The sequence below is a fragment of the Poromitra crassiceps genome (genome assembly GCF_964638095.1).
Source record: "Poromitra crassiceps genome assembly, chromosome: 14".
NCBI lineage: Eukaryota > Metazoa > Chordata > Actinopteri > Beryciformes > Melamphaidae > Poromitra > Poromitra crassiceps.
This window is the reverse complement of record NC_139633.1, coordinates 2534636-2555765: the sequence shown is the minus strand read 5'-3', so window position 1 is coordinate 2555765 and position 21130 is coordinate 2534636. Positions and strand designations below refer to the sequence as shown.

General features: G+C 46.1%; 2 pseudogenes across 2 annotated transcripts; both read left to right on the top strand.

The window, feature by feature from the left end:
- The first annotated feature begins 11662 nt into the window (after positions 1 to 11662).
- Positions 11663 to 12292, top strand: LOC310789619 (ubiquitin-conjugating enzyme E2 K pseudogene; annotated as a pseudogene). Its single transcript has 2 exons — positions 11663 to 11722; positions 11876 to 12292. The product of its transcript is annotated as a ubiquitin-conjugating enzyme E2 K pseudogene (transcript).
- Positions 12293 to 14318: 2026 nt separating this feature from the next.
- LOC310789618 (ubiquitin-conjugating enzyme E2 K pseudogene) lies at positions 14319 to 14921 on the top strand (annotated as a pseudogene). Its single transcript has 2 exons — positions 14319 to 14381; positions 14535 to 14921. The product of its transcript is annotated as a ubiquitin-conjugating enzyme E2 K pseudogene (transcript).
- The last annotated feature ends 6209 nt before the right edge of the window (positions 14922 to 21130 follow it).

The following is a 21130-nucleotide window of genomic DNA, read 5'->3' as shown; positions in this document are numbered from 1 at the left end:
AATCACCCTCTGTCTCTGGCTGTCTGTCTCTGTCTGTCGCTCTCCCCTGGTTCCTCTGTCCCCTGGTCTCTCTCTCTCTCTCTCTCTCTCTCTCTCTCTCTCTCTCTCTCTCTCTCTCTCTCTCTCTCTCTCTCTCTCTCTCTCTCTCTCTCTCTCTCTCTCTCTCTCTCTCTCTCTCTCTCTCTCGAGTGCATGTGTCTCTGTCTAAATTGCCACACCAACCATTACCTTGTCCGGAGTCCTCCTAACCAGCCTATTCCGGTAACCCCAAGCCTGCCATCAGTGGCAGAACAGTTGTAAAAAGTACTTTGAGAAGCGAGCCAGAGAGCCGTTATGTGGGACAACCCCAAACACTCATCAGGCTGTAGCTCTGTCATTACGCGTGTCGACCGACGTTATTAATCTCAGAGGAGGCTTAAAAAACCTTTTACTGAAAGAGAGTCAGCTGGTAACTGCCAGTGTTTAGACCACACATGGGCAAAATGCGGCCCCAGGGCCGGCCCCGCCCCTGGGCCACCTCTATCCGGCCCCCAACGTCCTCAAAGAAAAACAAAACAACAACCCCCAAAAACTCAATAAAGGGCAGAATTATCTTAATAAATCATTGGATTTGTATCACTATTATATCGGGAGATTAACGAGAAAATTATCAATCGCCCACCCCTGGTTTAGACGCTAAGAAGTTTGAGCGTCGTCAGTATTTGGGCTTTTTTCTTTCTTCCATTGGCATTTTTGACCACAGCGAGCCGAACCATGCCGCGCCGATTTGGGTTTCCATCACCAGTTTAAACGCGAGAACCTGTGCCGAGCCATGGCTGGCCGACATGGACCATCTCGGAGTTGGTCAGTGGTTTTTTAGTCGACAAAGTGGTGTTTTAGTGTTTTAGTCGACAAAAGTGAAGTGAATGGTGAGCAACTTTCAAATGTGTATTTAAAAAGAAAAGCGTTATCCAAGTCTCCAGAAGCCCCGAGATGACGTCATTATACCCTACACCCTGTTTTTAACTGAACTCTTCACTGTAGCTGTGAGCTGAAAGTGAACGTGAAAATGAGACTTTCAAGGTCACGGCTACAGTGAATATTTCACTTAAAAATAGGCTGTAAGTAATGTCTTTTCACGTCGGTTTAGGAGAATGCTGTAACTCTGTTTCCCTGTAAAACACCACGGATGTTTTTTGGACTAAAAAACTTCACCTGTCCTCTCCACCGGCATGGGGGAGTGACCGAATTTTCATTTTTGGATAAATGTATCCTTTAAGGTGCTTCAAAGTTACCCCCCCCCCCCCTCATACAACCCAAGATGGAATTTTTTTAAATCACTGTATTATTACATCAAATGTAATAAGTTGACGTGTCTTGTGCATGATTTCCCTGTAAAATGGCATTTGGTATTTTTATTAACTTTGGGATGTTTACTATAGAGTTCAAATGAAGTTCTGTGGCTTTGAACCAAGCTTGGCTGCAAAAAGCATTTGTGATAGCGGACCCACCAGTTTGTGTGTGTGTGTGTGTGTGTGTGTGTGTGTGTGTGTGTGTGTGTGTGTGTGTGTGTGTGTGTGTGTGTGTGTGTGTGTGTGTGCGTGCGTGCGTGTGCAACTGTGTGTGTGTGTGTGTTTTCCATCCTCTACTAGAAACAAATGTGGAATGTGATGAGACTAAAACAATGAACTGATGTGCTTTCCAACTCCTCTCTCTGTCCTCTCTCTCCCTCTCTGTTTCTGAACGTTTCACAACAGTGGGTTACGTTCAAGGTTTCCTCCCACGTTACGAAATCAATGTGATGAGAATCATATGACAACGGCTAGTTCACAAGGTCAGGACTTGCTTGGCTGTGATGCTGGGCAACAACAACAACAACAACAACAACAACAACAACAACAACAACAACAACCTCCGTTCAACATTTCCCCCACTCCCCCCCCCCCTCTCCACTTTGTGATGTGATGTGATGAGATCTGATATGAGACCACATGCAGCTGTCTTCTTTCTAAACATCCTGGTCCTCACTGCGTTCCTCTCTTGTTCTCCTGTATATGTTTACAGTCCTGCAGAAGCCTCACGTGTCCCATTCACTCTCTTTATGTGTCTGTAATTCACCAGCTCACACTGTCTTCCTACGTGTGGAAAGTGTTTCATGCCACCCAGACCGAGCCGTACTATTGATTATTCATTTGCGATATGTCCATAAAATGTTTACTCGCTGCCTTGTAAAACAGAGAGCTTTCTTAAAGGGGCTCTAAGTCAAGTTTACGACTTTTGTCAACGTCTGTCGGTGAGCAGGGACTTGCAACAACATTGAAACGTCTGCGGCACAGCGTAGGGTAGCCTCCAAGGGACAGAAATACAAAAGTAAAAAAATAAATATAATAGAATGAGCAAATGAGATAATCAGAGCATTATGTCCAACAGAAATGAGTAGTGAGGAGGACATTATCACATTGCAAAATAACACCGCATGTCATTTTGGCTCTTTTGGCTTGAGAACAAAATGTGTTATGGGTCACCAGCTACATCAGGTGTTTGGGTCTTTCAATTCCTCTCCGGACAAATGGTACTGTGTATTTTAGTAGCCCACTTGTTTGGCTGATCTAAATAGTCACGACAGGGAACCAGAACTCTTTTCTGCTGGCAGGAAACCAGAAACAAAAACAAAAAAATGTTGTAGCCTAACTAATGCTAATATAACACTCATGAGTAATGAATGCAATTAAGAGATCGTAAAGAAACCAAGGCCTCACTGTATAGTCACAGATGACATAACAGCCAACTTTTGTTTAGATATGAAAACAGTCTCATAGCTAGATATTATGTTCTGAGCTGAATGTCCCAACCATAATGACAAATGCTCAAATTAATACAAAATCCATGAATTAATAATGATCCTTTTGCCTTGAGAGTTTAAATGCCTTTTCAGTGATCTAGGCCTGGAATCCAATTCGATTAGGAGATGTATATACACTAAAGATGACTGATAATGTATCCCAGATAATAGTGTGAACCTGCAATTTCTAAGCGGTCCTCTATCCCGAACGAGAGAGCTACACATTCTTCACCAAGCGTATATATGCAGGAAGCATCTTGCTTCCTTCAGCCATGTTAGTCAAAGTATTACAACAACCAGAAGATGATGAGTCACTCTATGACATTGATGAATTACCTACTGTATCAAACAAAGCAGGTATGCTGATCATTTTGTATGGGACGGTAAAAATCGTATCTACGTAATGCCCCTTTAATGATGTACGGTAACTAAGATGATCTTGCTTAAAGCCTTAAGATAATCTCAAACGCTCTTCATTGTAACGGTGAATAAAATAATTATTAAAGAGAGAGCTGTGATCAGGTACAAAGTAACGAGTCACAATTGGACTTATTGTTGCCAGGAAACAAGTAGATTTGTGACCTTCTGTCTAACTTTTCTCAGTTTCAAACCTTACATGTCTGCATTGTCCAGAATAGCAGTCATCACCCTTATGTTGGAGCTACACTACCAGCGTTGCGTTGCCATCCGCGCTGCGCCAATGTTCTGTGACTTCCAAGCCATTGACTTTTGAATGCATTCAACTTTTGTATCGATTCACCAGAAAACAATCAAACTATTCCAAAGTGGAAGAAAGCATGCGTCAACCATCGAGTATTGTACCTCTGAGATTTGTTTCTGCTTGGATGCAGTTATCGGACCTAACACAGCCTTGCACCACGCTCTTTAAGCGACTTCTATAAGTGACATGTGTGTGTTTGTCTGTCCGTCCGTTTGCACCTGAGGTGAGGTGAGCATGAGATGTAGCTTAGGCCCCTCCCAAGGAAGCGAGAGAGCGAGGTCGACGCTCAACAGTGAATGTGGAGAGAGAGAGAGCTCACATGCTGGTGAAACAGAGGGTGAAACATGCGCACACACACACACACACACACACACACACAGTGCCAGGGCATATTGTAATTAAATAATCACTCTTTAATAAGGTTTCAATTTTGTGATCCACGGTAAATCCCGGAGCGGTCTTTTGAGTCTTTCTATTGAAACTGGATCAAGTTGGATTTCCTGATCTGCATTAAAACCCGGAACAGACTTTTGACCTGCCTCTCTGTTATATTGTTGAAACTGGAGTGAACTGGAGTGTACTCTGCGACTGGATTGAAGTACTACTACTGCCTGGCATAGGTCACAACCTGGGTGTAATTTATTATCCCTACCATAACCCACTGCATGCTGACATTGCCTCCCAAGTGCAGGGAAAACATTTCCTGGCTTGACTGTGGGACCGAACCAAAACATGGAGAGCGCATTGCAAAATCTAAAGTAAATATGGCTATCGATGGGAAAATCAAGCAGTTGACCTTTTGGAGATATGGACTTTCTGCACGGCCCTGATGATATTAAGGCAGGATGTGTTTGCATGTAATGTTGCCCAAGAGGACGCTGTGTTCAGAAGCTTTCTTCACTCCACAAAGATTTCTCCACAAAGTCAACAATGGATAGAAATGGGCTGTGAAGTGTGAAGTACTGACATGCCAATTGGTGAAAGTAAACAGTCGCTTTCTCTCTCCTCTGCTCTCACGTCCCCTCATCTCTCCGTCTGTCCTCTCCGCTCTGCCGCTCTTCTGTTTGTATTTCCACAACAAGGAGCTGCGTTCAAGATCTCTCAATTTCAACAAAATCAACAACGGCAACAGATGGTGTTTGATTTTGATGAACTGATGTTACGCCAACTTGATGAAAGAATAAAACATAATTATCTTATCTTCTCTACTCTCTCACTCTCCATCAGTTAAGACGTGTATGCATTTTACTTTAGTTGGATTTTGACAACGATTAAAAACGCAACTGAACAGCTTTAAAAATAAATATAGCCGCAGACGGCAATACCAGGGGTTCAAGCCTGGTATTGCCCCCGAAGGGGCTTGAATGTCTGTCATATCTGTCATTGGGCCAAATTTCAGGTCTCTGTGGTCACCCAGGTCGACTAGTGACCTCCAGGTGCATGTGAGCACCATTGCGAGCAGCAAGACAAGATCTGTTCAGGGTCAACAAAATCCAACACATCCAGATGGGGTAAAGGAACAGGAAAAAGGTAACAAAGAAAAAAAAAAAGGTCTTCTCCTCTCTCCAGACCACCACCCACCCCTCTCCTCTGAACATGGAGTTGGAGCACAACAACAGATTGTGTTTCCACAAAACTATATCAACTGCAGAAGGGGAATGTTAACACAATCTGAAACATCAGCACTTAGCATCAACACATGGAATATCTCACTGTGTGTGCACACGCATGTGTGTGTGTGCACACGCATGTGTGTGTCTTGTCCAAACATCACAACTGTTTCTGCTGATATAAATACATTTTAGCAACTAAAAATTACAATCGTCCAAGGACTCGTCTCACTCCCCAAGACGTTGCCAGAATTATTGATTTGCATGACTTTGCTGCTATTAGAAAAAAAGGTTATTCTATAGGGAAGAAAATATATAAAAATGTATATGTTTAATTGATGGCTTTTGTGAGTTTCCTGCAATGAAAAAGTTGCCTGCAGTATGATACAAAGTAGCCTGCAGTATGATACAATATCATAAAAAGAAATGCTACAATGCCATTAAAATGTATAGGTCCATTTTTTGAATAGTCATTTTATATGGCAAAGGATACAGAAATCCAACAATTTAAATGGAAACTCCACTTTACAATAGATTTCACAGACACATCAGCCATCAAAATCCCACAACCTGCTTCTATCTTGCATTTAGGGGGGTACGGTGGCGCAGTCGGTAGCGCTGTCGCCTCACAGCTAGAAGGTCCTGAGTTCGATTCTCGCCTGGGATGCTGTGGGCACTGGAGTTGTGACCCCCCCATATCTTCAGTGCCTACTGCCCAGGTGGGCTATCTCGTCGAAAGGGCCTTTCTGTGTGGAGTTTGCATGTTCTCCCCGTACCCCCCAGGGGGTTCCTCCGTACATAGCCCACCACTAAAAACATGCAGAAGATCGTCATCCGACCAGTGACGACAACATCTGAAGTTGGTCCCCGGGCGCTGGAAAGAAAAAGCGACCACTGCTCCTGGCCTGCCCCCTGGAGGAAAGGACAAGCCTGGATGGGTCAAATGTAGAGGACATATTTCACCGGCCACCGTCAGCATGAGTGTGTGTTGTGGCCGCATGCATGTGTTGTAGTGTTCGTGTGACAATAAAGACGGGCTTCCGTCTGAAATCGTGTTTTATCTTCCATTACTACAGCCACAGCCACTGCAGCATCTTCCATGTCAATGTCCTTTATAGAATGGAAATGTGCAATGTATGTTTCTTTGTTCCTGCTTTATGCCCTATGTATCTATTGCCTTGCTGTATTTTTCTATTTGCTAATTTTATAATGTTTGGAATATGGATTTTTTTTAAGATATATTGAGCACCATATATTGAGCACTTTGTCTATTTTAAAATTCAAGTGTATTCAATGTCATGAGCAGACACAGAACTGGCGGGAGAGCGCGTCGGGCTTGATGTTCAAGTCAAGGTGAAGTTGAACCTTCCAAAATACAAGGCCCAGCTGGCTTGTCGAGAGTTCAACCATTTTGCTGTCTGGATGCAAGCCAGGTTCTTGTGGTCCATCCACACGATGAAGGGATGTTTGGAACCCTCCAGCCAGTAATTGGCTCCTCAAGAGCCAATTGAACCTTTTGATCCACAGGAGAGCATTGAGAGAAAGCACCGCTCCAACCCCAGTCTCAGAAGCATCAACCTCAACGATGAACTGAAGTTCAGGGTCGGGTTGAGCGAGCACAAGCGGCTGAAGACAAGTGGCGCTTGAACTCTTGAAAAGGAGCCTCTGCCTGAGGGGTCCACCACAACGGGGTAGAGGTGGAAGTGAGGGCAGTGAGCGGGGCAGCCAAACGGCCATAGTTGCGGATGAAGTGCCGGTAGAAATTGACAAACCCAAGGAGCAAGTTGATGGAAACATGAAATTCACATTTCTCAGCTTTAACGAAAAGCCTGTTTTCCAACAGCCGTTGGCGTACCAGGCGGACGTGCTGCTGATGGCTGTCGATGTCCTGAGAATAGATGAGGATATCTAAATAGACAAAAACAAAGCGATCAATCATTTCTTTCGGAATGTCATTAACGAGAGCCTGGAAGACAGCAGGGGTGTTAGTAAGCCTGAACAGAACAGCATGGCATGACCAAGTACTCAAAATGGCCAAGATAAGTTTTGAAGGCTCTCTTCCACTCAACCCCCTCCCTAATGCGGATGAGGTGGTAGGCATTCCGCAGGTCAAGCTTGGTGATTACCTTGGAACCATGCATGGAGAGGCGGAAAAGCTGAACTGATGAGAGGCAAGGGATACGTATTATTTACCGTGATGTCGTTCAAACCCAATCAATACACGACCTAAGAGTTCCATATTTCTTCCCCACAAAGAAATGACGAGGGCTTGATGATGCCTGCAGCCAAGGAGTCGCGGATGTAGTCCCTCATAGACTCCTGCTCAGGACGGGAGGTACCGGCTGTGCAGATAGGGCGCTCCAGGTCTAAGGTCAATAGCACAATCGTAGGGTCCGTGGGGTGGCACAGACAAGGTATGATGTTTACTGAACACCGGGGCTAAATCATGGGAACCCATGGGAAGTGACGACAGGTCAGGATATTACCTTGCCGGCGGACCAGTCAATGTGGGGCTTGTGCAGGGCTAACCAGGGACGACCAAGAACCAAGGGGGTACCAGGACAGTCAAATACATGAAAGCAAATATTTTCCTGATGCTTCCCAGAAATGCGAAGAACAACCGGCATCGTTCTCTCAGTGAGGCAGGCGAGGAGCTGGGCATTAAGGGTGTCGGGCAGTGGGGAGAGGAATGGTACCCATGGCCAATTGGGCAAAAATCCCATGATCCAAAAAGCTCTCTTCTGCCACTGAGTCGAGTACAGGAAGGGTAATGGACTGATCCTGCCACTGGAGGGTGGCATTAAACAGCGACTGGGGGGGAGAAGGGCAGTTGGTTTGGCTCAGCAGTATCTCCCCTATTGCTACTGACGATGATTAGGGCAGGTGGCGGCGAAATGGCCGGATTGGGCACAGTAGAAGCAGAGCCAAAAGTTGAAACGGCGCTGCTTCTCCTCAGGGGTGATGTGGGTAATTCTGCCCAATTGCCTGAGCTTTGGATCTGGAAGCGACTGAGAGACAGAGGTAGTCGGGGGAGAAGGCCTACTAGGCAAGGTAGCGGGAGATGGAAACACAAAACGTCCCCCTTTCTCCCTACGGCGTTCCCGTAAACGGTTATCTAGGCGGATAGACAGGGAAACGAGGGAATCCAGACTGTCCGTCTCGTCCCTAGCCGCTAGCTCGTCTTTAACATTGTCCGATAACCCGCGAAGAAAAGCACCGTGCAGCGCGGTCTCATCCCACTCACTTTCGGCAGCAAGAATTCTAAACTCTACAGAAAAATGTGCCACCGACCGGGAGCCTTGGCGAAGAGAAAGAAGTCTACTGGCGGCTTCTCTGCCCTGAACAGGATGATCAAAAACTTTCCTTAACTCAGCTGAGAACAAGGAAAATGATGTGCACACAGGGTCTTGGCTCCGCCTCTCCCACAGTGCTGTAACCCACTGCGCTGCCCTCCCCGATAATAACCCCATAACAAAAGCTATGCGGGATTGTTCAGTGTTATAAGTACCGGGCTGCTGAGAAAACACCAGAGAGCACTGGAAGAGGAAACGCCTGCACGCTCCTAAATCACCTGAGTAACGTTCCGGAGTGGGGATGAGAGGTTCCCGAGGGGTGGGAGCAGAAGGCACGGCTGCAGTGGAAGCTCGGTCTGTTTGGGCTGGGCCGACAGCCTGCTCAGGAACAGGAACAGGTGGTACTGGAGTAGTAGGGGGTGGCAGAGTGGCCTCCCGATTGAGGTGCTCCACAATTTGACTCGCGAGCTGCACCTGCTTGTTGAAGTTCACAGACAAAACATTGAACCGCTCAGACAAAACATTGAGCCGCTCCTCAAGTCGGCGAATGGTAGCGTGCTGGCCGGCCAGCACTGACGCAACAAGATCAAGGTGACCGCCTGAACCTAAACTGGGAGCCAGGATCTCTTGATCTTCGTTCTTGACCCTGCTTAATACAACATTGTCCACTGAATCCATGTTAGGCCTGATTGTACTGCTAGGCGGGGGTCTGGCGGATTGATGAGCAGACAGTTGAAGGGCTTGGAACTGGAGCTAGTAACAGACGCTTGCGTGTAAACAAAGACTGAAGGCTGTTGCAGTTGAAAACTGAATTTACGATCAGGCAGCCTGAAGCTGGCAGAGTAGACTATTATAGCCCTCGAACAAGACATCACATTAAATTATGACATCATAAGTGAAATCACCAACCTTCAACAGTGACATCATCAATGATGATGTCATCACTGTAATTATGACATCATCACTGTCGACTCCTCACTGAAATTATGACATCTTCAGTGTCGACTCCTCAGCGATGACATCATAACTGTAATTATGACATTGTCGTGGTGACTCCCAAGGATGACATTATCACTTTAATTATGACATCATCTAACAAAAAATAGTTTAAAGTTTAAGTTCACCATCTCTACACCTGATACTTGTTTTTCCTTCACTAAAGGAGACAAACTTATTTTTGGTAAAGGGTTTTCTCAGGTTTTTCCACGATTGGCACAAGGTTGGCTAATTGCCACGTTGTAGCTAAATTATTTATCTTATGATGAAAGACAAACTAAGAAAAAAATCTATAGCTTTATTTATAGGCTACAGATTGGCCATGTAATATATATATATATATATATATATATATATATATATATATATATATATATATATATATATATATATATATTATATATATAGTATTATATACTATATATATACTGTATATGCAAGTCATTTTGAATAAGCATTAGCTTGACATAGGCTTTACAGTGACTTTATATAATGTTGCATGATGTCTTGCAATTCCTTATGAGCAAAAAAAACCCTCAAATGATTCTATTTTATAATTCGCCCCTGCTCCTGCAAAGTCCCCCTGCTGCTCGCTCTCAGCAGAGCAGCTATCGGCTTTGTCTTATGGTATCTTTATAAAAACAGCCATTCCAAACAAACCAATCATTTGTAGATCGCACATCGCACCTTCTGCTATCTTACCACCATCTGCTTTTGTCACTTCAATATTAGATACACTCTGGTCCCCAAATACAATAACTCTACGGCAATTTGTCTTATTGGCATATAGTGCATACTGATTGACTGCAAGGAGAACAGCACTAGGGATAGTGCAAAAAATGTTAGACAGTAAAGAAGACCTGGGCATTATGTGGACCGGGGAGCAAAATGGATCCTCTTGATGGTTCTGCCTGGCCCGGGAGGTCTAAGGCAAACCACACCGTTTTACTAACACCCATTTACTAAAAAAAGAAGAATGAGAATATCTAAATTGGCTGTTTGGAGTGATTTTCGATATAATAAATGCTTAAGAATATAAGTGTGCAGTATGTTTTTCTATCATTTAGTTTAGTGATAAAATTAGAGGTGACGGGATAACAATATTTGTTTGGCCCTCGGCAACAATCTGGGTTTCTCATGTGAAGGAGCTGCATTTCAACTAGTTGATTGAAACTAAACTATTTTAACATACTCTCTTTCTCTCAAACACACACACATGCAGCGAAGTCCCCACAACCCCAGTAATACGAGAACACACATGCTATCCCATTCATTTTGGCCTCCCGTTTGGAGTTGAAGTGTTGGCCGTCGCCATCTTGATTTTTTGTCAGCAGGGTTGAGAGTCCTTGTGCACGTGAGATGGGGGTTTCCCAGAGCCGCAGCTCCGCCTGCTATTGGTCCGTGATCGGCAAGCTGCACGATCACTGGACAGGTGATCTGTCAATCACCCCCTTTTCTATCATCTATTTTACTCTAAACGGGCGAGTTATATAAAAAATTACCCCCCCCCCTACAGTTGTTATTAAAAGGTAAAATTAGCGATATAGACCAAACCCGTGTTTTGCCCCGGACTGGAAAGATGTTTAATCCTGTTACAAAGTTGGGCATTTTAACATGGGGGGATGCCTACTGTCGCCGACCCCCAAGTCGCAAACACTTGACGATAGTGGGGCATGACATCATCAGTGGGTATGACTACACTCAACGATTGTGTGGCATGACATCATCAGCAGGTTCATACATGCATACCTTCATACCTGCGTTTTCTGTTTTGCTCCATCCTCTGCTAGTGATCGCTGCGCTGCATACTTGCACTATGTCAAATATGAATCTTGAATTTTTAGATACTACTATAAGTATGGTATCTTCTTCCATTGTGACATCATCAGTGACAGAGATATAATCAACCCATCTCTACTCACGCATTGTGACATCACCAGCTCTACTCATCCATTGTGACATCATCAGTGATGTCATCAATCTCATTATTGTGACCTCATTAGTGATGTCATAAACCCTACGCTGCTAGTGGTATAAATAGGACCATTAGACGGTGGAACCAGAGCTCTTCCCTCGGGAACCAGAAGCCACGACCTGCGAGTCAATTTCCAGAGATTTGAGTACCCCAATCACCGCACCCTCACCTGAACATTGATAATATAGTGCCCTGAACCTGGGGCAATCTAGCTCAGTGCAGCTTCGAGCAGCAAAGAAGACAGTCATGGCTAACATTGCTGTCCAAAGGATCAAGCGGGAGTTCAAAGTTCTCAAAAGCGAAGAGATGAGTAAAAACCAGATCAAAGTAGAAGTGGTGGATGATAACTTCACAGAACTGAGAGGGGAGATAGGAGGTCCACCAGACACGCCATATGAAGGTGGCAGGTATCAACTTGAAATAAAAATCTCAGAAACCTATCCTTTTAACCCACCAAAGGTGCGGTTCATCACTAAGATCTGGCATCCTAACATCAGCTCTGTGACAGGAGCAATATGTCTGGACAATTTAAAAGACCAGTGGACGGCTGTTATGATCCTGCAGACGGTGCTGCTGTCTCTACAGGCTCTCCTCGCTACAGCAGAACCAGACGACCCACAGGATGCAATAGTAGCCAACCAGTATAAGCAGAACCCAGAGATGTTCAGACAGACGGCGAGGCTGTGGTCTCACGTCTACGCAGGCGCTCCTGTCTCCAGTCCCGACTACACACGCAAAATAGACAAACTTTGCGCCATGGGCTTTGATAAGAATGCGGTAATAGTCGCCTTGTCTTCGAAATCCTGGGATGTGGAAACGGTAACAGAGCTGCTCCTTAGCAACTGCACCCGTGCCAGCCAGGCTCAAGGATCCTGAACTCCCTTCATGGCAGCATCAGCTCCTCCCATGTTATTCCGCCATTGCCTAGAGATTACCACCCCCAATTCTCTAGCCACTCCACAATGGCACTTCAACATCTCAAATTGAGGTCAACAGTAAAGTTAAGGCCAGTCTACCAAGATGGCCATGTGTGAGGCTGTTGTAAAGCCCCAGAAGATGCCCAAGAACCCAGATGTGCAAACAAAGCTAATGGCAACATGACCACCTACACCACCAACCAATACACCAAAGTGACGCAAACAAGGGCTGCCGAGGTCCTGGCCCCTCTCCCAACCACTGAATGCTGGAAGGAGGAAAGGATTGATAACAATTGTGCCAGTGGAAAGAGGCGGCAGCAGCGCCAGATCAAGGAAGAGAGAAGTCCACCTGTCTCAAATACCTCCCCATCTCCCTCCCAGCCTCCGACCTGAGCAGACCCAGCAGAATGGAAACCTCAGAGTCCCCACAGCCCAAGGGGTAAGACCAAGAAGAACAGGAAGTAGAAAGGGGAAAGAGGAACAACTCAATATGGGTTCATGCCCAAAGGCATCAATCTGGATATAGTACTGAAATGGACGAGACGGAGAGGGAAGTGGAATATTTCAAAAGGTTCTGCTTGTATTCTGCCCAGCAGACATGTCAAACGGCTTTCCATCAACTGGTCAAACTTTGGATTGAAGAAAGCCTTCCCTCGAGCACCGTCAAGGCGCGTTCCCTCACATATAACAACCTAAGAGCCAAGCCAGGGAACTTTGAGAGTATAGGCTACCATCAAAGAGGTATCTCACTTAGCCAAGTATAGTGTCCTAGCTGACCCGATGCCCTGAGGTGATTGTTGCCACACCTCAAATCCACACACATTCTCTCAACATTGTGACCTGATGATATCCCTGTTGACATTGTGACATCATCATTGACATGATTGTAACAGTCATTGCTCGAGAGACATCACTGATAACATCCCAATTGCTCGAGTGACATCATTGATGACATCTTAACTGATGACATCGATGACAACTATTGCTCGAGTGTCATCACTGACTGATGAAATAATCACGATTGCATCACTCACTGATGATATATCACTTTCACTTCAGCATAGGATTGGTGATGTTGAGATCTGGAGTTGCCTGAGTTGCACTGGTCCAACTCATAGCCTCTGTAGGGGAGGATTTAAGACATCACTGATGATGTCACAATGTCGTATGACATCATAAATGTCTCAGTATAGCCTGTCTGTATAGAATTGGAGATGTCACTCGGACCACTCAATTATGTCATCAGTAATGTCACTGAAGCAATTTGATGTCATCAGTGAGTAATGTCATCAGTGATGATGACACCAGTGATGTCACTCAAGCAATTACAACATTACTATAGACGGTTTCACTAGTTAGTTCCTGCCAGCTATTGTGTTAGCATACACTGCAACAGGAAGTTAGCTCAAGGCAATTTAGAATGTTTATGTTGTCATGTTGAAACCATCCACGATGTTCTGAGCATGGAGTTCGGCAATTGAAGGTCGAAGCGCCACGCCATTGTGGAACGTCGAACTATTATAGTAGTATGATGATTATATGAATACTACAGGCATACTGTAAGAATATTCTTCCATTGTGACATCATCAGTGATCTCATCAACCCATCTCTACTCAGGTTGTGACAGCATCAGCTGTACTCACTCATTGTGACATCATCAGTGATGTCAGAAATCCCTACACTGCTGGTGGTATAAATACGACCAGTAGACAGTGGAATGAGTAAAAACCAAGGAACCAGATCCTCAGTAGAACAGAAGAGAAACAAAAGCACTGTCAACACCTGTTCCCTCACATTCCCTCTGAGCTAAGTTCTCACTACGACCTAAGAGCCAAAGCCAGGGATTTACACCTTCAAACAGGTTTCTCTCCGCTTAACTACGTCGCCAGACGTCATAAGAGGCAACTTCCAGAGATTTGCCGTATCCCGTTCACCACACGCTTGGCTCGATCTAGCTCGTTCGACCAGCAAAGAAGGCACAGTCATGGCTAACATTGCAGTCAAAAGGATCAAGCGAGAGTTCAAAGAAGTTCTCAAAAGCGAAGAGACAACTCAAAACCAGATACAAGTACATTTGGTGGATGATAATTTCACAGATGTGAGAGGGGAGATAGCAGGTCCACCAGACACGCCATATGAAGGTGGCAGGTATCAACTTGAAATAAAAATCACAGAAACCTATCCCTTTAACCCACCGAAGGTGCGATTCATCACAAAGATCTGGCATCCTAACATCAGCTCTGTGACAGGAGCAATATGTCTGGACATTTTAAAAGACCAGTGGGTGCCTGCTATGACCCTGCGCACGGTGCTGCTGTCTCTACAGGCTCTCCTCGCCTCAGGAGAACCAGATAACCCGCAGGATGCAGTAGTAGCCAATCAGTATAAGCAGAACCCAGAGATGTTCAGACAGACGGCGAGGCTGTGGTCTCACGTCTACGCAGGCGCTCCTGTCTCCAGTCCCGACTACACATGCAAAATAGACCAACTCTGTGCCATGGGCTTTGAGAAGAATGCAGTCATAGCGGGCTTGTCTTCAAACTCCTGGGATGTGGAATCGGTAACAGAGCTGCTCTGTAGCAAATGAGACCAGGCCAGGCTGGAGGATCCCTGAACTCCCTTCATCGCAGCATCAGCTGGAGGGTTGTCACAAGTTTGTATGCTATAAACCTTACACCAACACCAGGTGGCAAAGTTTAGCCTCAAGGCCAAGTGAAAACAGTGATAGAACGCACCAGATCCTTCACAAGATGCCACAAGAAGATCCTTCTGAGATGCTACACCTAGGTTGGCCCAGAAGCCTCAGCCAGGTGGTACTGTACTCAATTTGTGTCCTCCGCAAGGTGCTTGAGACTTACGCTATGCTGGATGATGGCTCGGACCGCACCATTCTGATTGAGGCAGCTGAGTACTTCGGCCTTATAGGGAAGCTGAGGACATGGTAATCCGCACAGACTTGCGTGGACTCTACAAGGCCCATCAAGGATCCTATGTTAACCTGAGGAGCTGAGGAAGACAGTGTTTTGTGTCCTGCTGATGGGCGTGACCAGTCCTGCAATGCCCAATATCCAACGGTTCAGCACATATTAAAAACACTGCTCAGCCCATTCACAGTTTGGCGCAGCACGCTACTCACCCTGACGCTGATCACTATCCTTCCGAGGTATACTGGAGAGTTTTCCCGATGAGCTTGTTCTAGTCATGTCAGGAACTCTTACTGACTATGATGTGCAGATGGTCGAGTGAGGAGCACTGTAGTCCAGGTGACGGACCAGACTCGCCTTGCGGTGATTAGACTGCCTGCACTGCTGCAGGAACATGCCAAAGGCAGCATTGGCACTTTTCTACATCTCCACCATCGAGTCTATCCTCCCCTCCCCTATCACCATCTGGTATGCTTCTGCTGCCCGCAATGACATCTCCAACCTGCAGTGGATTCACTGCGCTGAAAAGGTGGTCGGGCGCAGCCTGCCATCCCTTCAGGCCCTACACACTGCCAGGATGCTAAAGCGGTCTCAGAAAATCATGGCCGCTCCCCCATGGCAGAAGACTGATGTCTGGCAGTACCAGAACCTCGACATAGGGAGAGCTTCTACTGTCATCTGCCTCTTCAATGAGACCCGAAAGCCCCCACAGATCACGACTTCATCACTCCACCCCCTGATGCCCAGGATCAGGTGCCCTCAACCCTAGCCACCCCCCCCCCCCCCCACGGACACTATCCCCACAGAAACTACCACCTCACCCTCACCCCCATTATATGTCACTTTAGGACTTTTACTTGGGCGTCCGGGTAGTGTAGCGGTAGATTCCCTGCCTACCAGCACGAGGGTCGCAGGTTTGGTCCCGGAATGAAGGTATGTGTCTTGCACTAGCGCCTCCTGGTCTGTCGGGGGCGGAAGGGAACTGGTGGGAATAGCATGATCCGCCCACGTGCTACGTCCTGCCGGTGAAACTTACTGCTGTCGGGTGAAAAGAAGTGGCTGGCAATTGCGAATGTCTCGGAGGAAGCATGGTGTTAGTCTATGGCTCTCCCCAGATCAGCAGAGGGTGGAGCAGCGACCGGGGCACCAGGCGGAGAGTGGCCAAGTACAATTGGGGAGAAAAACGGGGGTGAAATCAGGGGGGGACCTTTACTTTGCACTTCATTTGAGATTATTTTCTGTTTTTGCTGTTGTATAATCAAATTACTCACCATGGCTATTCAAATTAATCTTGAAACATAGTGCAGACTTCCCTGATGGCATATTTGCACACAAAATATGGGGGCGGCTGTTAAAAGACTAGATCGCCTCGCAGATCGCCTCGGCCTGCTGACGGGCGTGACCAGTCCTGCAATGGCCAATGCTTCAGCACATACCAAAAACGCCTGGATGCCACCGCTCGGCCCATTCACGGTACAGCACACCGCACTGCTCACCTCCCTTCATTCACGGTACAGCACACCGCACTGCTCACCCTGATGCTGATCACCTCCCTTCATTCACAGTACAGCACACCGCACTGCTCACCCTGATGCTGCTCACCTCCCTTCATTCACAGTACAGCACACCGCACTGCTCACCCTGATGCTGATCACCTCCCTTCATTCACAGTACAGCACACCGCACTGCTCACCCTGATGCTGATCACCTCCCTTCATTCACAGTACAGCACACCGCACTGCTCACCCTGATGCTGATCACCTCCCTTCATTCACGGTACAGCACACCGCACTGCTCACCCTGATGCTGATCACCTCCCTTCATTCACAGTACAGCACACCGCACTGCTCACCCTGATGCTGATCACCTCCCTTCATTCACAGTACAGCACACCGCACTGCTCACCCTGATGCTGATCACCTCCCTTCATTCACAGTACAGCACACCGCACTGCTCACCCTGATGCTGATCACCTCCCTTCATTCACAGTACAGCACACCACACTGCTCACCCTGATGCTGATCACCTCCCTTCATTCACAGTACAGCACACTGCTCACCCTGATGCTGATCACCTCCCTTCATTCACAGTACAGCACGCCGCACTGCTCACCCTGATGCTGATCACCTCCCTTCATTCACAGTACAGCACGCCGCACTGCTCACCCTGATGCTGATCACCTCCCTTCATTCACAGTACAGCACACCACACTGCTCACCCTGATGCTGATCACCTCCCTTCATTCACAGTACAGCACACCGCACTGCTCACCCTGATGCTGATCACCTCCCTTCATTCACAGTACAGCACACCGCACTGCTCACCCTGATGCTGAGCAATTCCCTACCCAGGCATGCTCAGATGAAGAGTTGTCCCCATGAGCTTGCACTAGGGAAGGCTGTTGAAGTCATTCAACAATACAAGTATCTGGGGACAATTATTGATGACAAGCTAACCAGTGCAAAGCCCAGCTTATGTAGCCCGACTTTTAATGTTGACACTTTTATGAGAGGATGTTTTACTCGTTTTATTGAGTCTTTTTTAACCTTCTCTTTTATCGTCCGGTTTGGCCCACTTACCCTGAAAACTAGGAACGGGTTAGCAGGAACTGCCAAAATGTGCAGTAAAATTGCAGGTACAAATGGACCTCTCCCAACTGCTCATAGGCAGTTTCAGTTTGCGTCAAATCCAACAATGCAATGCAATTCAAATTTTGCAGTAATTTGTTGTCTTATGACACAGGATGGACTCGCTTACATTGATTTCACAATCAAATTCACCACACAGTATTTTGTTGTGAAAGAACACTGCTGAAATGTCATGAAATGCTGGTAATAATTAACAGTAGTAAAACCAGTGGAAGCGGCGAGGCTGCACTGTGCATCAGAAGGTCCTTAACCCAAACTGCCTGAGCTGAAAACTCAAATATCAGCGCCTGCAATATGTGGATTTAGCACACACACAAAGATACATACACACACACTAGTGTTGTCACGGTACCAATAATTCAGTAGTCGGTACCGGTACTAGTGAATTTCCACGGTACTCGGTACCAATTTCGGTACCACGGTAAAAAAAAACAGACTGATATTTCTTGAACATATTCTCCTTTATTAACTCATTGAGTGCCAGCCACTTTTGGAGAACGGACGCTCCCAGTGCCAGAGTTTCAGAGCTTTTTTCAGTGATTTCTCGAGGCCCACAGAATATTGTGTGATATTACTATGTAAACAATGAACACGCAAAAAGAACGATGAGACTCTTTTCTATCATCAGCAAAAACAGGTTTATTGATATCATTTTCCGTTCTTTAGTTATCAGCTGGAGAAGATAGCTTGATTTAACAAAAAAGAGCAGTTTTTTTCTAGAAGCTGAGATAATGGCTCTTTTGTGAAATTAAACATTTCAAACACAACACTGACTCTGAAGCTAATTTTCTGATGTAGTCACACCTCAAAAATAATTTCCTTCAATAAAACAGTGAAGGCCAGGGAATTTTGTTTGGCAGAATAATATTTTTAGCTGCAACCAGCAGCGCTGGCCCCTGCGTGCGCTGCTGGTTGCAGCTTCTTGCTGCTGGTGGGCATTGGATATTCTGGCTTGCGTTTGCCAACCCTGTCCTGCTGCTGCCTGGGTCTGTCTGGGTGTTGTGTGGCTGTGTGCTGCTCTGCGTGCCCCCCCCCCCCCCCCCCGCTGCACACTCCTCCTGTATGGGAGGTGGCTCTGTGCTGAGTTTGCTCTGCACTGTGAAGGGTGCGCGACATCTAGCTTTTTCCGCGTGTGTTTGTCACCGGCTCCTATGCTTCCAGTTGAGAATAATAACGTCTCCACGGCTGATCATGCGAATCGGCTGTTGCAGCGGACATGGAGGAGCTCAATTGTGGGAGCAGATTGACTGCTGCAGGGACATCTAACGTTAAAACGCTTCATGCATATCGATGCATACGGATGCGATGCGATTTCCGTTTCCCCCAACCACTTATTCTCTGTTTTTCTCTGCCTTTCTGTTAACCTGGAGAGCACTGTCGCCACCTAAGGGTTCTGTAAAATAGGTTATAGACCTCCAATAGCTACAATAGTTGTACAGGAGCTGCGGAAGGCTTTGATCGACGTCCCACCGTCAAAAAACGCATTGGACGTCGAAAGACGTCCGTGGCACTCTACGTCACTATTTAATTGGACGTCGAAAGACGTCCATGGCACTCAATGAGTTAAAGTATGCAACCATTTCCAATTAACAAATGGCATGTAGCCTTCAACTTAACAAACAATGTGCTTCTGCTTACTTCTTCTTACATTCAACTCTGTATGGCAGTGAGTACAGACAGTGCAACACCAGTGGCATGTAGCCCTCAAGTATTTAATTTTATTATTATATTAAATATTATAATTTAATTTATTTCACAGAATTGCTGGAATCCTTTTTTTTCAACGGTGTATATTGGTATTTGATCGATGCATAGGAATTCTGCCAATGCCCTATCACACTTTCTTGCTTCATGTGAGTTCTTGTCATATTTCCTCTGCTTTTCAAAAACATCAGGAATTGTCTGATGGGTGGTCTTTTGGGCTCCGCGACTTGTGCCTTCCTCTTCATCTTCATCTCTCGCATACTGTTAAATGGAAGTAACGTCAGTGAGATTTACTAAAATAAAGAGATGATAAAGACAACTGCACATACGCACATGTAGAGTGCAAGCAATTTTATGTAGCTAGTTTTAATTAACGGACATGTTTCACCCGAAAGAAGCTTGTATTTATTTTGATGCCATGTTGAACTATGGCTAAGTTCGGCTATTAGCCATGTCCCATAATGATTCCATTACAAACATTGCATTGCACAGGCGCTACACTATGCTAGCTAACGCTGTACCAGGTATTAGCCGGGTCCCATAATGATTCCATTACGAAACACGTTAACGTTTTTATGGTTACACAATGCATTGCCAGCTATCTCAAAAACTAATGTGACAGGATAAGGTCCGTTTGATATGTTGTTAAACGTGTTATTTTACACCGTTTGAAAGAATTAACCCACCTTGGATTCTGTGAACAGGTCTGGGTGCTTGGCGAGATTGGATGTGTTACCCTGTTTGGTTTGGAACTCCCTTTCACACTTTTTGCAGATGGGGCTTTGGGGACTGATATTTCCAAATGCGACTCTTTGCATTCTTCTTCTCAACAAGTTGAGTTGTTGGAATAGGAGCAGCCGCTCCTGCTGCAGCTGTAGCCATTCTCTTCACTAGCCTGGGTAATCTCTTCACCGCCTGTGCGCACTGCTCGTGCTCGTGTCAACAAGCTGTGAATGACTGTTCGCGATTACGTGTGGACGTTCGGGGACACCGTAGTCCCGGAAGTGCGCGGGGCTGTATGCGCAGTATGTATGTGTGTTGCTCAGGCAGACAGGCTAACGTTAGCTGGCGGCTGGGTCCATGAAGCCAAGCCATGGTGGCAAACTAAATAGTAAATTCGGTACCCTCGGTACCATGAAAAACAGGTACCGTTCAGTACCGTAGCAATGTAGTACCGTCCAAGTACCGAAGTACCGAGTACCGTGACAACACTAACACACACACACACACACACACACAAAGATACGTACACACACACACACACGTTCTCACGTACATGTGACACAGTTATATAGACACAACTTTAGGCTACACTGCGGTACACAACAACCGCACATTAGGAGAGAGAGAAGCAGACAGACAGACAGATGGAGGGTGATGTGTGAAAAGAGACAGCTGGGGAATAGAGTGAGGGGAGGATCTCTCTCTCTCTCTCTCTCTCTCTCTCTCTCTCTCTCTCTCTCTCTCTCTCTCTCTCTCTCTCTCTCTCTCTCTCTCTCTCTCTCTCTCTCTCTCTCTCT